The following is a 19,536-nucleotide window of genomic DNA, read 5'->3' as shown; positions in this document are numbered from 1 at the left end:
GTTTTCTGGGGTCCTGGGTCTAGACTTGGTGGGTTTTCAGTCTCTGAGTGAGTTCCCATTTCATAACTGTGGCTAAATGTAGATTTCTGAGGCTAGTCCAATATCTATTATATATGAATCTTGAATTTTTAGACTCTCTTGGATAGAAGAAATTAAAACCTACAGCAGAAGGAGTATTTGAAAGACTTCCTGTGACTGAAGTGAGGCTTAAAGACAGGATATATATATATATATCTTATTGATAAGCACTGGCAGCCTGAACTTTGGTCCCAACTATTAGTGCTTTTCCAGACTGAGGGCTTTCCTGTGAGGCCTGAGTTTGAACCTAGACCTTCCGTTTGCAATCTGTATAAACTTTGCCAATCATTTAAGCCCTCTTATCCTCTCTCTTCTCTGTAAAGCGGGAGAGAAAGGCCAGTGAAATGTCTCAATGAGTAAAGGCACTTGCCCCCCGGGCCATGACAACTTGAGTTCTTTTCCTGGAATCCACAGAAAGGTGGAGGGATATAACCAACCTCACAGAGTTGCCTTCTGACTTCCATCTGCACGAGGAAGCATGCATCCATACATATGCATGACAATAACAAAATGAAAGTTAAAATAACTAAAGCAGAGATAATACTATCGGTTTCAAGGGGATCAGGCTCCAGCCTACACTGACTCATCCATCAGAAACAGATTCAGCCCTTGTCAGGCAGCAGGCGTTTCACTCTAAATTACAGGTTGCCCTAATGTGCTTATCAGAACCAATTTAAAGAGTCCCTTAGTTATTTTCAATTGCTGTGATAAAACACCATGACTAAAAAAAACTTCAGGAGGAAAGGGTTTATTTCAGCTTACAACTCTCAGGTCAGAGTCCATCATTGAGGGGAGTCACGGCAAGAATTGAAGGGAGGAACCGGAAGCACAAGCCGACAATGAGTGCTGCTTCCTGGGTGACTATCCATGGTTTGCTCAGCCTACTTTCTTATACCACCCAACACCCCCAGAGGTGGCAGCCTCAGTTGTCTGGGCCCTCCCACAGCAATCCATCAGGAAAATGCCCTACAGACTTGCTTGCAGGCAATCTGCTGGCGGCATTTTCTCAGCTGAGGTTTGTCTCCCCAGGTACCGCTAGCTCTTGTCAAGTTGAAAGAAAAACCAACCAAGACTGTGAGGAGAAAGTTTATTTAGCTTAAATCCCCATGTCATTGTCCATCACTGAGGGAAGTCAGGGCAGGGACTCAGGGAAGGAGCTTGAAGTAGAAACCATGGAGAAATGATACTTATTGGTTTGCTCACGGGCTCACATCCAGCTACCATTCACAGACATGTGAAATCCACCTGCCTAGGGATGGTATCACCTATATTGGACCAGGCCCTCTTACAACCATTATTAACCAATAAATGCCCATCTGAGGGAGTCAGATTTTCAGTTGAAGTTCTTTCTTCCTAGGTATATCAAGTTGACAACCAAGATTAGTCAATGCGTTGGTATTATTCTCTTTTCCTTTGACTCATTATAAGATGGATGGAGAGGCTATAGTGGTTTGAGTGAGAAGTGTCCCTCAGGCATAGGTAATTGAAGACTTGGTTTCCAATTGGTGGTGAGATGTGGGGAGGTGGTGCGGCCTTGTGAGAGAAAATATGTTACCAGTGGTGAGTTTTGAGAGTATATAGCCTTGGCCCACATCCAGTTCCCTCTTTGTTTTGTGTTTGAGGTAGAGATGTAATTTGCTCACTTCTTGCTCTGGCCTGTTTCCATGCATCACCTGCCTTTATGTACTCACCCTCTAGAACATAAGTCACAAAGAATCTCTCTCTCTCTCTCTCTCTTCTTCTCCTTCTCCTTCTTCTTCTCCTCCTCCCTATTATTATTATATCACAACAAAAATTAACTAGTAAAGAGGTCCAATGTCACAATTTTTGTGTATTTCTGAGTATACTGCTCTTCAATCCAGTGGGAACTTCAGATCTTCAGCACATTTTCATAGGCTCCTTCTTTTGGGAAGTATCCTTGTTCTCCTAAAACCCAGAATGGGCACACAATTGATAGCTGATTAATGACCAATTCTTGTTTGAAATGGAATGAATGGCTTAGGGATATACAGGTGGCCCAAATGAGGCCAATCAGATAGGTATGCTCTGTTGGACTGCTATGGGGACATCAGGAGGAAAGATGTTTCCACAGTGTTAAAAGGTCCAAGTTGGGGGCTGGAGAGATGACTCTAGTGGTTAAGAGCACTGGCTACTCTTTTAGAGGACCCGGATTCAATTTCCAGCACCCATACGGCAATTCACAACTGCCTTTAATCCAGATCAAAGTGATTTGACACCCTTCTATATTGGCATTTTGCCTTCATATATGTCTATATAAGCTTCAAACTGGAAAGAATGACATCAGGACTGCTGGAGTCATCTTATACCATAGAGAGAAAGTTGAACTGTAAAATGTGATAGAGGGGACACCTTTAGTTTCCACTCCTCTGGTTGCAAAAGGGTTTGAATTTATTCTAAGCACATCCCTTATATTAGTAATTTTTCTACTGTTTTGATTAAACCCCATGACCCAAAGGAACTTGGTAGGAAAAGGAAAAAGCTTCCACTTCCTGGAAACAGTTCATCACTGAGAGAAGTCAGAGCAGAAACTCCAGGTGGAACCTGGAGACAGGAACTGAGGCAGAGGACGTGGAGAAGCACTGCTTACTAACTTGATTCTCATGGCTTGCTCAGTTTGCTTTAAAAAAAAAAACCAACACTCACAATCACCTGCCCAGTAGTGGCACTGCCAACAGTGGACTAGTCCCTCTCACATCAATCATTAATCAAGAAAATCCTCCCACTGACTTGCCTATAAGCCAGTCTTATGGAAATGTTAGTCAATTAAGATTCCTTCTTGAACCTAGATATGTCTAGGTTTGTGTCAGGTTGACAAAAACCAGCTAAAATGCTCCTGGTCATTTTTCACTTTTAGTCTCAATAAAGCTAAATTACATATGTCCAGGAGATGTGGGAAAGCTTTACACTGCTTCTCAGGGGCAGGGTGCATGCAGAAGACAGGCTAACCTTATATCCTATTTGGTCCTTTCATGACTTTCTGCTTTTTTGGAAATCATCAGCACATGGGCAAAGAGAGTCCTCCCAATGCCCTCTTGCTTGCATGAGGAAACCTGTCTGATGTTCACAGACCTGTTTGCTTTTAGAGTAAGCATCCTCTTCCCAGCGATCCTTTCTTTGAAATGAAGATGAAAATTTGGTTTCCCATGGGATTTTCACATGTTTTCATTCATTTGTCCAGAGTCTCAGAATAGGAAGAAAGCCCCCACTGGGGTCATGCATCAAAGACCCTCATACAACTAAGATAGAAAGGGTGGATACAAGCGAGGCAATAAAGTGAGTCAAGAGTGGAGCACAGTGAGGTCCTTACACTTGATGTCTGTTGCCGTGTCTAACAAACTACCTTGTGTGCTTCACAGCTGTGCCAGCCAGTTGTTTAAATCTCACTGTTGTTTTGAGATGGGTTCTGTCACTAGAAACCAAGCAATATTAAAATAGGTATCAGACCTCCTCTTTTAAAACGATTTCTGCAGCTACATGTTGGTACAATCTCTCAGATGTGTTCAAGTGTCTCATTGTTGTTTTAATTTTTACTTCCCTATGAACTGCAATGGAAACCCGTTTGTATATCTTTTTTCCTGAGATGTCTTTTCATATCTTTTGCTCATATTTTAGCTGGTTTATGGTCTAATTGTTGAGTTTTGAGAGTTCTTTTATACTGTAAGATAACAGTCCTATATCTGAACATATCCTACAAACATTTCTCTTAGTTTATGTCTCAACTTTTTAACTATAATATCTGTTTAGCCACAGGCAAATGAGCAAAAAAAAAAAAAAAAAAACCTACAGTGAGGTTTCCAAATTCAAGATCCCAGACATCATTTTAAATTGAGTTTTGGACTAAAATACTTGCCATGCTCCCTTATATTAACAATTTTATATGTTTGTAGTAGTTTCTTAGGTACTTTATTAGAAATAATGATCCTAAGGGCAAGGATTGCAGTGTGTTGTTTTATATTATGTTCTCAGAGTTAAACATATTTTATCTCCTGTGAAATCAGCATTAACAAATATGTGAGTGTTGGAAAAGCTGAATGAATAGATGAGTTTGGCTGGAAGCCATGGCTACACTGCAAAGAATTTAGTGAGTTGGCCCTCTTGCCATTGGCTATACTGTTAATTAACATGTAGCCATACTAATTTATTACTGCCATAATTCTGAATTGTTTCCAAGTTTCTACCAATATAGAATAAGGTAATAGGGGCTTCTTTGAACTGCACTTAAACATTCCTCCCCATTTTCGCTTCGTTGGCATAGATCATGGTGATAAATAAATCCTTGAGCCAAGAATGCTAGAAAAATTAATATGAAGTCTAAGATGTTTGTCACAAGAGATTGGCCTATTTTTCCAAATGTACTTGAGATCTTTGCTCTAAGGAAGGGTAGTTGGCCTACAGGAGCCATTGTCATTACTTTCAAAGGACCTTCTCAATTAAAAGAATTAAAAAAAAAAAAAACACCTTAAAGCAATAGGCGTCTCCTTTGAAAAAGAAGGATGTTGATTTGAAAATAAAGGAAGTGCAATGGATTATAATTTGAGATCCTTAGCAAATTTGGTAGTGAACTAGAGGATCTTCAGTCATTCTTCTGCCTGAAAAGGGGAAGTGAAGGAGATGCATTTAAGGGCTCAGAGGAGTTTCTCAGAAAATATTGATGATGACTGTAATTTACCATCATGGATATGTTATAGGCCTTGTGTTCATGCTTCTTAACATGAGGAGCATTTCTTTCAATTCTCCCCAAATATATATGAGGTAGAGTGTTACTGTTTCCATTTTCAAGATGAGTAAATGAGTCAGAGAGAAGTTAATTTCCCAAGCATAGGGAATTGGGATGAGAAGGCAGGATGAGAAGCCTACAACTATTGTGTCTGTCATGAGATGAAACCCACAGTCAAGTTCATTTTCTTGAAAGTGCATGTAATGATAACTAATTCATTATTTTGTCACAAAGAACTGAGCTCTCTCTGTATAAAAGGGCACACCCCCATCATTCTTCTCCTTTTAACCACCTACTTTCCTCTTCCAGAGGGTTTTGAACTGACTAATGTGAGAGAGCATGTCTGTCAATCAATGGAAGACATTTAACTGATAGGTGGGGTCACCATTCTGAAGTCAATTGTCCATCTGGACATAATCCAATGGGAGACTCTAATCAGTGTTTTTGTTTGTTTTATTTTGTTTTAACCTAGTATCTGGCTAAGTGACCTCATATAGACTTGAGGTCTGCCTCTGCCCTTTTCTTTCTATCTCCCCTTAAGGCACATACAAACCCATGGGAACTAAACCCACTTAAACAAAGGAATATAGAGGTGGGGAGATCTGCTCAAGGTCACAAAGCTTGGGAGAGTAGATGTAAAGTTTTGAATTCAGAGACATTGTTACATCAGAGTTTCTGTGAAAGATCATAAGACATTCTTTTATGGATGAGGAAGCAGAGGTCCAGGTTGTAGAAGCTTCTTCCGGAACACTTTAGTAAGTTGAGAGCAGCATAGACACCTGCTTTAGAATTCTTTTCTTGGTACCATGAAAGCCTTCTCAGCTCATATTCTTGAATTCTTAGGCCTTTATTCTCTCCACTCCAAATAGGGTCAACCATGAAGACAGTGAGGATCATTTTTCATCATCTCTCCTTTATTTATGTTTTCAGGGAAGGAGAGTTAAAAAGAAAGTCAGCAGTCTGGAAAATGAAACATCCTACCCCTTGCCTCCAAACATGACTGGGGCCAAGTTGTAACTCAAATCACTATTTATACTCTATGGTCATAAATCCTTCTAAACTAAGCTGCCACTAAAATTAATGGGAGAGCAGTGTCTACTCTTCACCCACGGCAACTCAACCAATGAGGCCCCTGAAAAAAGCCCCTCCCTTTGCTTCTGATGCTGACTTAAGCAATGATGACTCGCTGCCTTAAAAAATAGGCTCTGAAACCCTTGATCTTTGCAGCAGGCTGCTTTACCCCTCTACCTCATCTCTTACACCTTTTTGAATGTGAGTGAAACAGAACTTCCAAGTTCCTTGTGTGATGGAGAGAGCTGGAGTAACTCAGGAATCAGCAATTCTGGGTACTGCATCTAGCTTTCAGTGTAACCCGTACCTGAGGAATTTCGCCTCCTACAGCCTTGGATTTTCTTATTCATAAAACTGAATAGACAGCAGTGTGGTGCTGTGGGGTGTTCTGTATGCTGTGAATGTGTTGCTCTGATAGGTTGGTAAACAAAAAGCTGATTGGCCAGTAGCCAGGCAGGAAGTATAGGTGGGATAAAGAGACAAGGAGAATTCTGGAAAGTGGAAAGAAAGCTGGGTTGGAGATGCCAGTCTGCTGTCCAGGGAGCAGCATGTAATAGCACACAGGTAAAGCCATGGAACACATGGCAACATAGAGATTAACAGAAATGGACTGAGTTTAAATATAAGAGCTAGTCAGTGGTAGGCCTGAGCTAATGGCCGAGCAGTTTTAATTAATATAAGCTTCTGAGTGATTATTTTATAAGTGGCTGTGGGGTCTGTGGGGCTGGGCAGGACTAGAGAAAACCTCAGCTATAATTTGCAACCATGCTTTCTTGGCACTAGAGAGCATGTTTCTCTTTTGGCTGTACTTTAGGACTAGCTCTAGTTCTAGGCTACTATTTTTATAACCAATGGACTTAATAGCTCATTTATGGTTTGTCTTACCTCTGAACAACACTATTTGCACTTGGGCCTTTGTCTTAATTAGGGTTTCTATTGCTACAATGAAACACCATGACCAAAAGACAAGTTAGGGAGGAAAGGGTTTATTTGGCTTACACTTCCATATCTCTTCATCATCAAAGGAAGTCATGACAGGAACTCAAACAGGGCTGGAACTTGTAGACAAGAACTGATGCAGAGGCCATGGAGGAGTGCTGCTTACTGACTTGTTCATCATGGTTTGCTCAGAGGCTATGGAAGAGTGCTGCTTACTGACTTATTCATCATAATTTGCTTAGCCTGCTCCCTTATAGAACCCAGAACCATTAGCCTAGGGATGGCACCACCAACAGTGGGGTGGACCCTCTTCCCATCAATCACTAATTAAGAAAATGCCTTATAGGCTTGCTACAGCCCAATCTTATAGAGGCATTCTTTTAACTGAGATGCCCTCCTCTCAGATGACTTTAGCTCATGTCAAGTTGACATAAAATGAGCCAGCATAACCTGATAATACTATTTGGCCAAAACCACTAAGTTGATACTGTGGTAGCCATTGAAGTGATGAGTTTCAAGAGCTGCTGTCACAAATTATCACAGACTAGTGGCCAACTGATGACTAGTCTAAATTGAGGCCCAAGCCATGAGAGGGAGCCCATGCCTTGCAATGCCTGGATGGCCAGGAACCAGAAGCCGGATGGCTCAGAGACCTAGGGTAGAAGTATACATGACTGACACACACACAAAGAAAGATCTACATTAAAACATTAGATAGAGCTTGAGGAACCCTTCAGAAGAGGGGAAGGAAGGATTGTAAGAGCCACTAGGAGAGACAAAGCCCAAAGTATCAAATAAGCGGGGCTCTCAGGGGCTCACAGATACTAAAGCAGCAATCAAGGAGCCTTCATGGGTCTGTGCTAGTTCCTCCGCTTACATGCTGTGGTTGTTTAGCTTGGGGTGTTTGTGGGAATTCTAACAGTGGTAGAGTGGGTGTCTCTGACTCTTTTGCCTACTCTTGGGACCCTTTTCCTTGTACTGGGTTGCCTTATCCAGCTTTGCTATGAGGGTATGTGCCTAGTCTTATTGTAACTTCCTATACTGTGTTTGTCAATATCCCTGGGAGGCCTGCTCTTTTCTGAAGTCAAACAGAGGAGCAGTGGATCTGGGGGAGAGTGGAGGTCTGTGTGTGGGGGGTGCTGGGAGGAGAGGCTGTGATATGGTTGTATTGTGTGGGAAAATTAAAAAAAACCCAAAAATTTCTTCCTTCATAGTTCTGTAGCATGGAAGTCCAATATCAATATTTGGAGGGCCATGTTTTTGCTAAATGCTCTAAAAATGATTTGATGTATTTTGCCTCCTTCTGAATGTGACAATTGTAATCCATTATTGGGTTCTCCTTGGATTGCTTCACTCCAATTTCTGCCTCCTGTCACATGACTATATCTCTGTGTACAAATTCTTCTCTCCTATGAGAACAAGTCATTGGTCTTAGGGACCACTGTGAATCAGTATGTTCTAAACTTGATTATATCTTCAAAGATCTGTGTCTAAGTAAGGTCACAGTCACAGGTACCAAGAGTTAGGACCTGTATACTTCTCTGAGACGTGGGCACAGTTCAGTGCACAACAGACATGAATCTAGTGATCCTGGTTCAATATTGGGTCTGGCCAGGGATGATGAAAGTGGAGATAAACAAATCTTAAACAAAAGTTTAGGAGATATTTGCAGCCCCAAACCAAAACAAATCAATTACAATGAGAGGATAAAAATACTTCATAGTTATCTGGAGGATCTGATGAGTGTTTTGAGGCATATTTTAAAAATTTAAAGTTTATTACTTAACAATTTCATACATGCACATAATATAGTTTGATCATATCCACCCCATTACCCTTTCTTAACCTTTTCCCACTATTTCCAAACTCCATTTCCTTCCCAATAAATCTCCTGTATTTATGCATTTTTTGGTGGTCCAATGAGTGTAATTTGGGTTTCTTGCATAAGGATGCATGTGGGATTACTTACAAGAATATAGGTAGCCTACCTCACTGAAGAAAAACACTTCTCTCTATTCTATTTTTTGCATTGATGAAAGAATGTTAGAGGCACATTTATTACAGATGTATCCAAGCATGTTTATAGAGTGGAAAGGAGAGCGGAGATAGCAGTTCATAGGAACTTACAAAATGACATTAACAGAGGGTCTTTGTATGAATAAATGAGTGTTGGACTATCCTGAGGAATGTTATTATTCCAACCCTTTGGTCTTGAGTCCTACCCCTCCAAATAACCCACACTCAGGGACTTATCCATACCCACTAATAAGCAGTAAGACTAGATTTAGATTTAAGAATTTTAGACGGTCCTATTTTAATACAGAAAATTCTGCAAATCAAATATAAATCAATGCAAAACTAGATTGGATTTGCAAGTATTTCTTTTCTGAGATCCAGATTTCAGGTAATTAGATTGGTGTTTGCTAGAGGCCTCATCATCTTATAGCCACCCCTGCAAGCACATCTTTTGCTACACATCTGCTTGTGATACAGCTGGACTCTTCTTAATCAGTGGAAATGGATCCCCAGGGCTATGTAATTATCTACTAACTCAGGAGGTCAAGGACAGTGCTGATGCAACTGCACTTTTGCTTGCAAAGAGTTTTACAAACTTCTCCTGTGAAATCGTCTATGTCTGGAGGAATGGCCCTCTTAGCAGGGCCATCGGTATCTCCACTACACAGAATTATACTCAGAACAGATGGGACCACTGTTCACATGAAGGCCTGATGGCAACATTGACTCTTAGCTGGTAACTAAGAACTTGTCTAATAAATAATTCCTTACATTAATATGAAATGTTTCACAAACAATAAAAAAAATATCTATGATGGTCAATACTGACTCTCTACACAGTTGAGAATCCCCTAGGTAATGAGCCTCCTGGTATGCCTAGGAAAGATTTTCTAGATCTGGCTAATTGAGGTGGGAAAGCCCACCTTAAGTGTGAGCAGAACTATCCCATGGGCTGGAGGTTCCCAGACTGCACATAAAAACACATATCTAAGCATAGTGTTCATCTTTCTACTTCCTGATTTTGGGTACCTCAACACTCCTACTGCCGTACCTGCCCCACTTGGGATGGACTTCCCTTTAAACTCTAAGCCAAAGTAAACCCATTCTCCCTTAAGCTATGTTTGTCATATCTTTGCTATAGCAGTGAAAAACGTAGTGCATAAACCTTAATTCATACCCACAGTATGATTTCTGTGAAACTTCAGCTTACTTTCTTGTACATGCCGCCCAGAGGCTGCCTGTGTAACAACCTCTCAACTCTTCAGATGCCCACTCTCTAGTGAGCTTTCTTGGTAATCAACACCCGACATGTGCTACCACAACCTGTTCTGGAGACGTCACGAATTCCCATGTGATTCCCTTGGCATCTTGAGCCTGATTTTCTCTGGACTTCGCTCCATGCATACTTTGTTGTTGTTGCTGGTTGTGCTTTGTGTGCTTTGTACCTCTTTGCTAACATGTAGTTAAAAGTACATTTTGCTGAGTCCTTCTAGCCAGTCACTGACCTCAACCCAAAGTCTTCCCTCTCTCACACCCTCCCAACTGATCTGTCTTTGGGGAAGACCTTAGAGCCAGTGGCTGAGGTTGGAATTCCATCCTTATAAATAGTGTCTGACTGCTGCCGTGCTCTTAGGTCTTCTCATTACAGATGCATATAGGGTTTGCATATTTCATTATTTTGACTATATAGTGCAGTAAATGCTTTTCTGAAGAAAAGCACTCTTTACCACTGGCCTTAGTTTGTTTGAGAAGCCACATCTGAAAAAAAATTTGATAAGCACAATCATTTAAGAAGCAATATCCATTTATCTATTATCCATTCTATCTCTCTCTCTATCTATCTATCTATCTATCTATCTATCTATCATCAATCTATCTATCATTAATCTATGAATCTACCTATTTATCTGTCCATCAAACTACTCTCTACTATGCTCACCACACCATGTCTACATTCTCCATTCCCCACAACTATTCAGGTCCTGACCAGGGACATACAGTGGCTCATCTGAACTAGTGCCACTTTCCTAGTGATCTGTGTTCACTTTTTTTTTCTAAAAGAGTTTTCCTAGTGTTGTAAGAGAAGATGTGAAGCTGCCTCATTACTCTTTCAAATGCTTTTGTGGTTCTTCTTCCTGCGATACCTCAGCTTGGTGTCAAAGCTCTTAAAATCATTTCCTTGTCCTTCCACTCATCTTTATTTCTCTTTAAACATTCTATTATCACGCAACTTTATGAAAGCTACACAACTGGGAAGGGGTGGGGCCTGTTGGGCTTATAAGTCATATTTATCATTGTAAACTGTGTCCTTATTATGCAGCCACCCCCCCCCTTTGTTGATACATGAGTTACCAGGAAGCTTTGGTGACCTCAGTAAGGCCAGAGGACTGGAACTCAGGCTCTTACCCAGGACAAAGTTCCTTATTTTTCAAAACAGTATGTATAAGTATAGGCTCTCTAATTAATGAGTGCTGGATTTAAGTTCCTTAGTTTTGTGTCCTTCAGGAGATTATATAAATCACCTATGACTGAATTTTCTTTTCAAGATAACACAATAACTTTTCAAGTTATTGTGCTGTACCCATTAAACTATCTATCATGTTATTTTTCCTCTTATGAGAACTAGGATGTAGAATTTAATTTTAAATCCTCCTAAAATACAAAATGTATCTTTAATAGAGCACTAACAAGTAGCAGTTTTTTTTTTTGTTTTTGTTGGTTTGTTTTTGACAATGCTCATGATGTCTCTCTGATTGGCTTGGAACATAATATGTAGACCAGGCTGGCCTTGCACTCACAGGGATCTATGTACCTCTGCACTCTGGGAACAAAGGTTCAACATAGTGCTCTGTATTTTAAACTGTGAATCTATTAGTATTTTGGAAGAAAAACCGATTTTCACATTGGCCATATTTCCTGACTAAATGATTCTGAGCTGCATGCTTTCTGAATCATGTTCCTCTCTCCCTGACTGCAGGGGGGTCAGGCTAACAAGGTATGCTCAGCAGGTGTTCTTTTTTGGGGAAATCTACACTGGGAAATTCATGGGACAATAGCAGTTGTTCAGGGGAAGGGAAGGTGAGATGCAAAAGAAAGCAGAGTTAAAACAAAGCTGAGACATACTATGATGCCAAAAGAGTAAAGAGCCATGGGCTCCTGCTTTGAAAAGAACCACAGACACCCAGGCCTCAGGACTGAATGGAGTGTCTGTGGAACCTAATGGTCTTTCCATTCTAGCCTCTAAGACCTATAGTGAGCTTTTTCTAAAGCCTTATGAATAAAAAGGTAAACAACTTTAGCATTTTATATGAAGAGAAATGCACATTGCCATTGTCATTCATTTATTCTTCTGTTGCAGATGAAGAAGGCAAAATTGATACAGGAAAGTAATTATGCAAAGTATATACAGCCAGAAAATGGCCAAGCTGGGATTCAGTCCAAGTTTTGCTTGGCTTCTTGACTCATTCTATTCTGATCCTGTTATAAAACAAAATATCTGTTGAGTTTTTCTGTATTGCACTCGTTTTCTTTTTGATAGAATGATAGGCCTCATTTCTCCCCCGACAAGAGGAAATATGAATTACAGTGGATGTGGGATAGTTTTTATGTAGAGTGGGCTGGAGATGTTTTCCATACATTTGGAACTATGATCACCCTTTTAGACAGAGACAGTGAGAAAGTATTATGAATGTTGGCATAGTTTTTCTTGAGAGATGTCTAAGACATATGGAGGATAAACAATTCTAAAGGGCTGCTAGTAATTGACTCCTACAGAATGCAAGCTAAATGCACAGGCACAGTTATTTATAGAATCTCCTTAGTGATTAGGATAGCATATACTCAAGTGTTAGTGGTTTTCTTTCTTGAAGAAATTGCTAATAATGTATGTGAGAAAAATTTCATGTCTAAACCATATAAAATAAAGGGCAACAAAAGTTTGGTCAATATAAAGATGTGAGAACACAGTCGGGAAGAGGAGGGTGTTCTCTCACAACGGTTGAGAAGGTATCATTTTACCATGGTCAGAAAAGATGTCTGGAATACAATTTCTTAGGGTAAAGTCACAGTCCTGTCACCTAGCTATGTCCAACAAAAAATTATTTAGCTTCTCTAAGCCTTATTTCTTCATAAATAAATGTGAATAAAGATGAGTAAGTGCTGTGGGATGGTCTTTCTGTATGCTGTGACTATGTGTTGCTCTCATTGGCTGATATATAAAGCTGTTTTGGCCAATAGCCAGGAAGAATACGGGTAGGTGGTACATTCAAATGGAAGATGGAGATGAAGAATGGTGGAGTTGGGGCAGACATCAGCAACCTCTGAAGAAACAAGATGCCAGAGCACTCATAGGCCATGGGCCATGTGGTGATACAGAGATGAACAGAAATGGGTTAATTTAAAATGTAAGAGCTAGTTAGTAATAAGTCTGAACTATCAGCCAAACATTTATAATTAATATAAGCCTCTGAATGATTATTTGAAAATGGCTACACGATGGAGCATGACAAAGAAAAGCCTCCATTTACAATAACATTCACCAACTCCAACCACATAAAACCTGAGAGCTTAAAAAAGGTTTTAAAACAGAGCCAAGAACAGCTTCCTAGTTCATATCTCTCATGTAGGCTGCTATACAGAGACGCATCCCCAAGCATACTTGAGCTGCAACCCACTAGCTTACATGGGCCATGATACAAGCATGTGCTGCATGGCAAGTTCAAGGCTTTTGCTCAAATATATAAGGCTAAAAAATACACAGTAAAAAGAGGTCCTGACAGAAAAACCTATAAACAGGTTCCAGTATGTTTTGCAATGTATGTAGGCTTAAGAAAGAAGTAAAAAGGTTATGGACAGTTATAGAAAGGAAAAAAAATTAAAAAGTAATACAATAAAGTCTTTAAAGAGAGAAGTAAAATAATAAAAAAATAATAAGCCATATAGAGATGGAAAATGTATGGGGAGTCTGAATCCTGTATGCTATTGTGTTGATTTTGGATTTTTTGATGGCTGATAGGCAAGAGACAGCTGCTGGGAGACATGGAATTGAAATAGAGACTGATGAAATATACCAACCCAAATATTTAAGAAGGCCTTGACTTTAAAACAGAAGTCAAAAAATATAATTGTAAAATGGAACTTAAAAGATGCATTGCTTTGGTGAAGCAGTTTTGCTTTTTGTTTCTACAGGAAACAAGAGGCTGTGGATTCATTCCAGGTTAAGATGGACCAGGTTTGACCAAGCAAGACCTCCTTAACCTTGACAGGTGATATAAGGACTTGGTCATTATCTCAGATTTTCTCAGCATCCCCACAAGATTACCAGCACTCACAATTAACAGGAAGTAGTTTAGAGAACTACACCCAAATTTCCCATATAATGTTTATGAATGTTTTTTTTAATTTAAGGGGGATTGGTTATAAATTGTTAATGGTCACAGTCAATCTCTTTCTAAAGAAAAAAGGGGGATATGATATAGAAATGATGGGAAAAAAGGATAGATTATTATAATGGAACAAAAGGGTAGATTATTGAATCAACTTTAATCCAAAAAAACCCTCTCTTAATCTCAACATATTTTACATTGGTATGGATTTTGGTTTATGAATACAAATTTAAGGTCAATTTTGTTTTACTGTATTTATATTTCTACTCTTGTTTAAGATATTATGTTTATGCAGCTCATTAAAAATATATTATACAATTAAAAATACAGATTAATAGTCGTCTATAATACTTAAAATTATAGCCATATTAGTTAGGTTTTTTTAGTTATACAAAGATATATTTCAATTAGGTAATCTTCAAACACTTCAAAGACCTACAGAATATGACATTTAAAATGTTTTAATAACTTAGACTTTTCTCTACAATGAGACACATCTGCTCCTGACAGCGCCAATTACTTCAAAGAGGACCATGGACATTGAGGAACCTCCTTATGGAGTGTGCTTTCAGTGTAGCAAGGTTAGCCATTTGGGTAAGAAACTGCTCTTGCCTGGACTGCTTGACAGTATGCTCAATAAACTGGACATGCAAATCCACAGGAAAGTGACCACTAAACTTTGCCCAAACAAGGCAGAATGGTCCCTCAGGTTTCTGCTTCACAGAAGAAACTGCCAGACATAGAGGAAAGCAACTGATGAACTTTGCCAATATAAGTCAGGACATTTCCTCAAATTTCCTGCTTCACTAAAAAAGTGTGCCAGATACTCTAGGTTTATAGGCTGAAGATGGATGCCCCAATGTCACAGAAGTACTTTGGGTGACTTTCCAGGCAGCCAGATGTTTTTTATCATTTATAGAATTTTGGAAGTTGCTTGCAATGCACTTCTTGTTTACTTATGTAATAGTATATCCTTCTGGGGTCTTTCATGTAGTTGAAGACTAGACAGTTATAGTTATAGTTTTCCTTATTTATGATAAAAGGTAAATTAGATACAAAACTTTAGACTTACAAAGATAGGATAGATTATAGAATATATTCTTTAATTTTGCCAAATACAAGTGGACTCGATATTGTAACTGTAATTCTTGCTTGATAACTGTTTTGTTGTATGTAATTTTACTATTTTAAAATGAAAACCTCCATTTTTGATTAGACAGAAAGAGAGAAGTGCTGTGGGATGGTTTTTCTATATGCTGTGAATATCTGTTGCTCTCGTTGGTTGATAAATAAAGCTGTTTTGGCCAATAGTCAGGCAGAATAAGAGTAGACAGTACATTCAAACTGAAGACAGAGATGAAGAGCGGTGGAATCAGGGCAGATGCCAGCAGCTTCTGAAGGAGCAAGATACCAGAGCACTGGCAAGTCACAGACCATGTGGCAATACAAAGATAATTAGAAATGGGTTAATTTTAAATGTAAGAGCTAGTTAGTAATAAGCCTGAGCCATTGGCCAAGCATTTATAATTAATATAAGCCTCTGAGTGATTTTTTGAAAATGGCTACAGTACAGGGTGGGACAGAGAAAAGCCTCTGTTTACAAGTAAGTGCCTCAGAGGTGATGAAAATACCATTTTTGTATGAGTACCTAACAGACGTGTACATGTAAATCCAACAATGTTGTCATTGTCATTTCAGTTACTTCTTCATGAATGAAAATTACACAGACCCCTCCACACCTCTCTTTCATCTTCTCCCTTCTTTTTATTTTTCAGCTCTTGTTGTTCTACCCCTTGGCTTGAGTTTCTGTTCAGCCAGCTTGAACTTGGGAGATATCCATATCTTACCATGAAAGAGTTTCAGCACCAAGGCCAGCAGCTTTCTGCTCTGGTCTCTACAGCTTCCCATTTCAAGTAGCTTTAGGTCACCAAACTTTGCAAAAGAGAATAGGAGAGTTTGCCTCTGGGCTGAAGTGGGAAATCGACATGTAATTAATGACAGAAAACAAATGCAAGCTATTTTACATGAGCAGAATGTCTATCAGCACTAAAGATCTTAGCTCCAACATAATTGAAAACATTTACATAGCTTCAAAGACAAAATATGTTCTAGGAATTTAGTTGTTCAGCTACACAAAGCACAGTAGATCTAAGAGTTTCTTAACCAAACTCTACTCAGCAGAGAGAAGAAAAAAGAATTGACCTTGAAATTTATAGTAAATGAGTATATAATTGACTACTGATTTTAGAGTTTGTGGCTGGGAACATACACATTTTCTATGTTGTTGAAGGGATTATTCTTAATGAGTTTGTGATATGTGACAAATATTTGGGGGAGGCTTCCTAGAGTTCTATGTAATTCATTTCAAAGCATGGTAGTTGTTAAGATTCAAATCTATTTATAGGCTCATGCACTAATATTGACCAACTTATGTAACTTAACTTTCTTGTTCACAGGATAAGGGTCTTGTGAAGATTGGCCTAAATCTTGGTAACAGTTTTCTATCATTGTTGCTTTTGTAGTTTTTCTCCATAAAATAATTACCTAAATTTTCCTTGCCTGGTGATTTTGTTTTCTAAGAGTGTCCCATTGAAATTCAACATCAAGGCAAATATTCACATAGTTCTTCCATCATCTTAGTTTTCATAAAAAAAATCTAGCCCATTTGATAAAAGTCTTTACAGACTTGACAACCTCAGGTCTGATATACCCTGTCACATCAAGAGTCTGGAAGCCTTTTGGCTATGAGAGAGTTCAACCAAAGAATAAGCATTGGTTAGACATTCTTCTACTTATCTCTCTTGTGTCTATCTGCAACATGAGAAGTCCTCCTTAAAAGGAGATCCAAAAGTTATAATAGATTATTTCCTCCTGAGTGTTCATGCATAAACAGAACCCAATATCTACTCCTAAATGTAAACTGGAAGATTTCCCAGACTCAGGTACCTTCAGCTCCATTGTGTGTGTGCCTATAAGTGATGAGCCTATAAGTAGTTTTGAATCTGAGTAATAATCCAACTACTATGCTTTGAAATGAATTACATAGGACCATATATATATCTGTTGAGTACATTGTTTATGTGTATATATGTGCATATCATTTCAGAGCCTGACCAATAAGGGGCCTCACCTCAGGGAAAGGATAATTTTTCTGCTCCCAGAAGTGATTAGGTGTCTGAAGTTCTTTGTTTAGGGGTGGGACTCGACAAAAATTTCCCTTTCCATCAACACTTCTATTGATATTGCTCTTGTTCCACTTTTGTTTATATAGCCATTTCCAGGAGGTGTGTTTTCATAACAGACTTCCTGGTATTCTGACTCTTACAATATTTCTGCCTCCTCTTCTACAATGTTCTCTGAGCAACTGCTGCAGGAGCTGTGATGTAAATGTCTCCTTTGGAGACGAGTTTCCCATGATCCATTGACCTGAGCACTGTGTCCAGTTATAGTTTTCTGTGATGGTCTCCATTTGCTGTAAAGAGCAACTTCTTTGATAAGAGGTAGTAATTATACTTAACTGGATATATGGGTAAGATTTAGAACAGTGGTTATCAACCTTCCTAATGTCGTGACCCGTGACCCTTTAATACAGTTCATCATGTTGTGACCCCCCAACCATAAAATCATTTTCTTTGTTACTTCATAACTATAATTGTGCTACTGTTATGTGTCATAATGTAAATATCTGTGTTTTCCAATGGTCTTAGGTGAACCCTATGAAAGGGTTGTTTGACCCCTAAAGGGGTTGCATAGGTTGAGAACTGCTGATTTAGAATGCAGTAAGGAATTATGCATATTATTAGCTGAGCTATAAGGTCCAGCAAACATTCAGTCTTTTTAGAGTCAAGAAATATTTTCATAAAAGTATTTCACTGCAGTAGTAGCCAGTGGCTATTTGTCAGTTAAATTAAAGCTCACAAATCACCACTGAGTCATGTCCAAATGATACAGATGTTCTTCTCTGAAACTTCAGAGTCTGACATACACTCATTTCTGTTCATAAACTTGCAAATCCCAGTGTAGCAAAGGGAAATGTGTAACTGTGTTGTGATAATGTTAGCATTGGTGTGGGAAGTGGGAAACTGACTCTTTATTATTTTGATGTCAATCCTGAGGGGGATCCAGAAAATATATGATTTCATATTCTTTGATCTGCATGCAATTTTAGATGTCTTGATATATTTCTAGTATTTTGATCTAAATGGCATTTTCATTCTGGAGTTGTGTGAATCTGTGTTGAGGGAGTAAGTAGCGGGGTGAGGATAAACTTCTGTTCTGGGAGAGGATTAACTTGTATTTTACAAGTTGGCACCCAGTGAGGAATCAGCTAGGGAAGGTGCCATATTCTTGAAGACTCATTCCATCATCCCATTTTCATCCCTTACTCTCTGAGAAAGACTTCAAACAAAGCCCCTCACTTCTTCTCCTTGTATTTTCCATACTGTGAACCCAATTCTTGCTGGTGCTGTTCGTGTGCTGCTATTATAGGAACACTGAGCTGTATTTGTGAACATGCTACATTATTTCAGTACTTAAGGAAAAGGAAAACCGCAAGTTGAATTGTTCATGTTTTGAGATTCACCCAAAGAATTATCAGTGCTAAATATTAAATATTTAAGCAAACAAAGGGATTTTTGTTTAAGAAACATTCTGGTCATCTCCCTCCACATTTTATGCCCTCTTGGGATATTTTGATGTTTGCTTATCTTTCGCATTCTTAGATTCTTAAGGGGATATTGTGACTGCTTTTTAGTCATTTATGTTTCCCCAGGCACCAATTCAGCTCCATCTAGCTGGTATTCTAAACAGAGTCCTTTTAAATGACAGTGGGGTAAGGCACCATTCAGGAAAAATGGGGAGTTGACCTGGGAAAGTTAAGAGCAGGGTTGGACATTTCTGAATGAGGTTAATTCCCAGCCCTTCCCCAGGAATTCATCTTTCAGAACTAAGATCACTGTGTTCACATCACTTGTTTTCATCCACAGTCTCACATCTCCTTCCTCTTCTAAGATGAGACATTTTGACCAGTACTCACACTCACTCACTTACCGTAGAGATGTCCAACCCACAGAAGAATGCACTTAGTCTGGAGCTTGGCCCCCTCACGGCCTCTGAGGACAACATTCAGCCAATGGTGGGAACTGCTTACCACCTTTTAATGGGTAAAGAAAAACATATCACATCAAATGCCTACAAGGGCTTTTCACCTAAAATCCCAACAAATCTTATTAATTAATTAATGTTTATTTTGTATTGTATTTGTTATTTGTGTGTGTGTGTGTGTGTGTGTGTGTGTGTGTGTGTGTGTGT

This window comes from Peromyscus californicus, unplaced genomic scaffold (genome assembly GCF_007827085.1).
Source record: "Peromyscus californicus insignis strain IS unplaced genomic scaffold, ASM782708v3 Scaffold_20__1_contigs__length_68692818, whole genome shotgun sequence".
NCBI lineage: Eukaryota > Metazoa > Chordata > Mammalia > Rodentia > Cricetidae > Peromyscus > Peromyscus californicus.
This window is presented reverse-complemented; position numbering follows the sequence as displayed.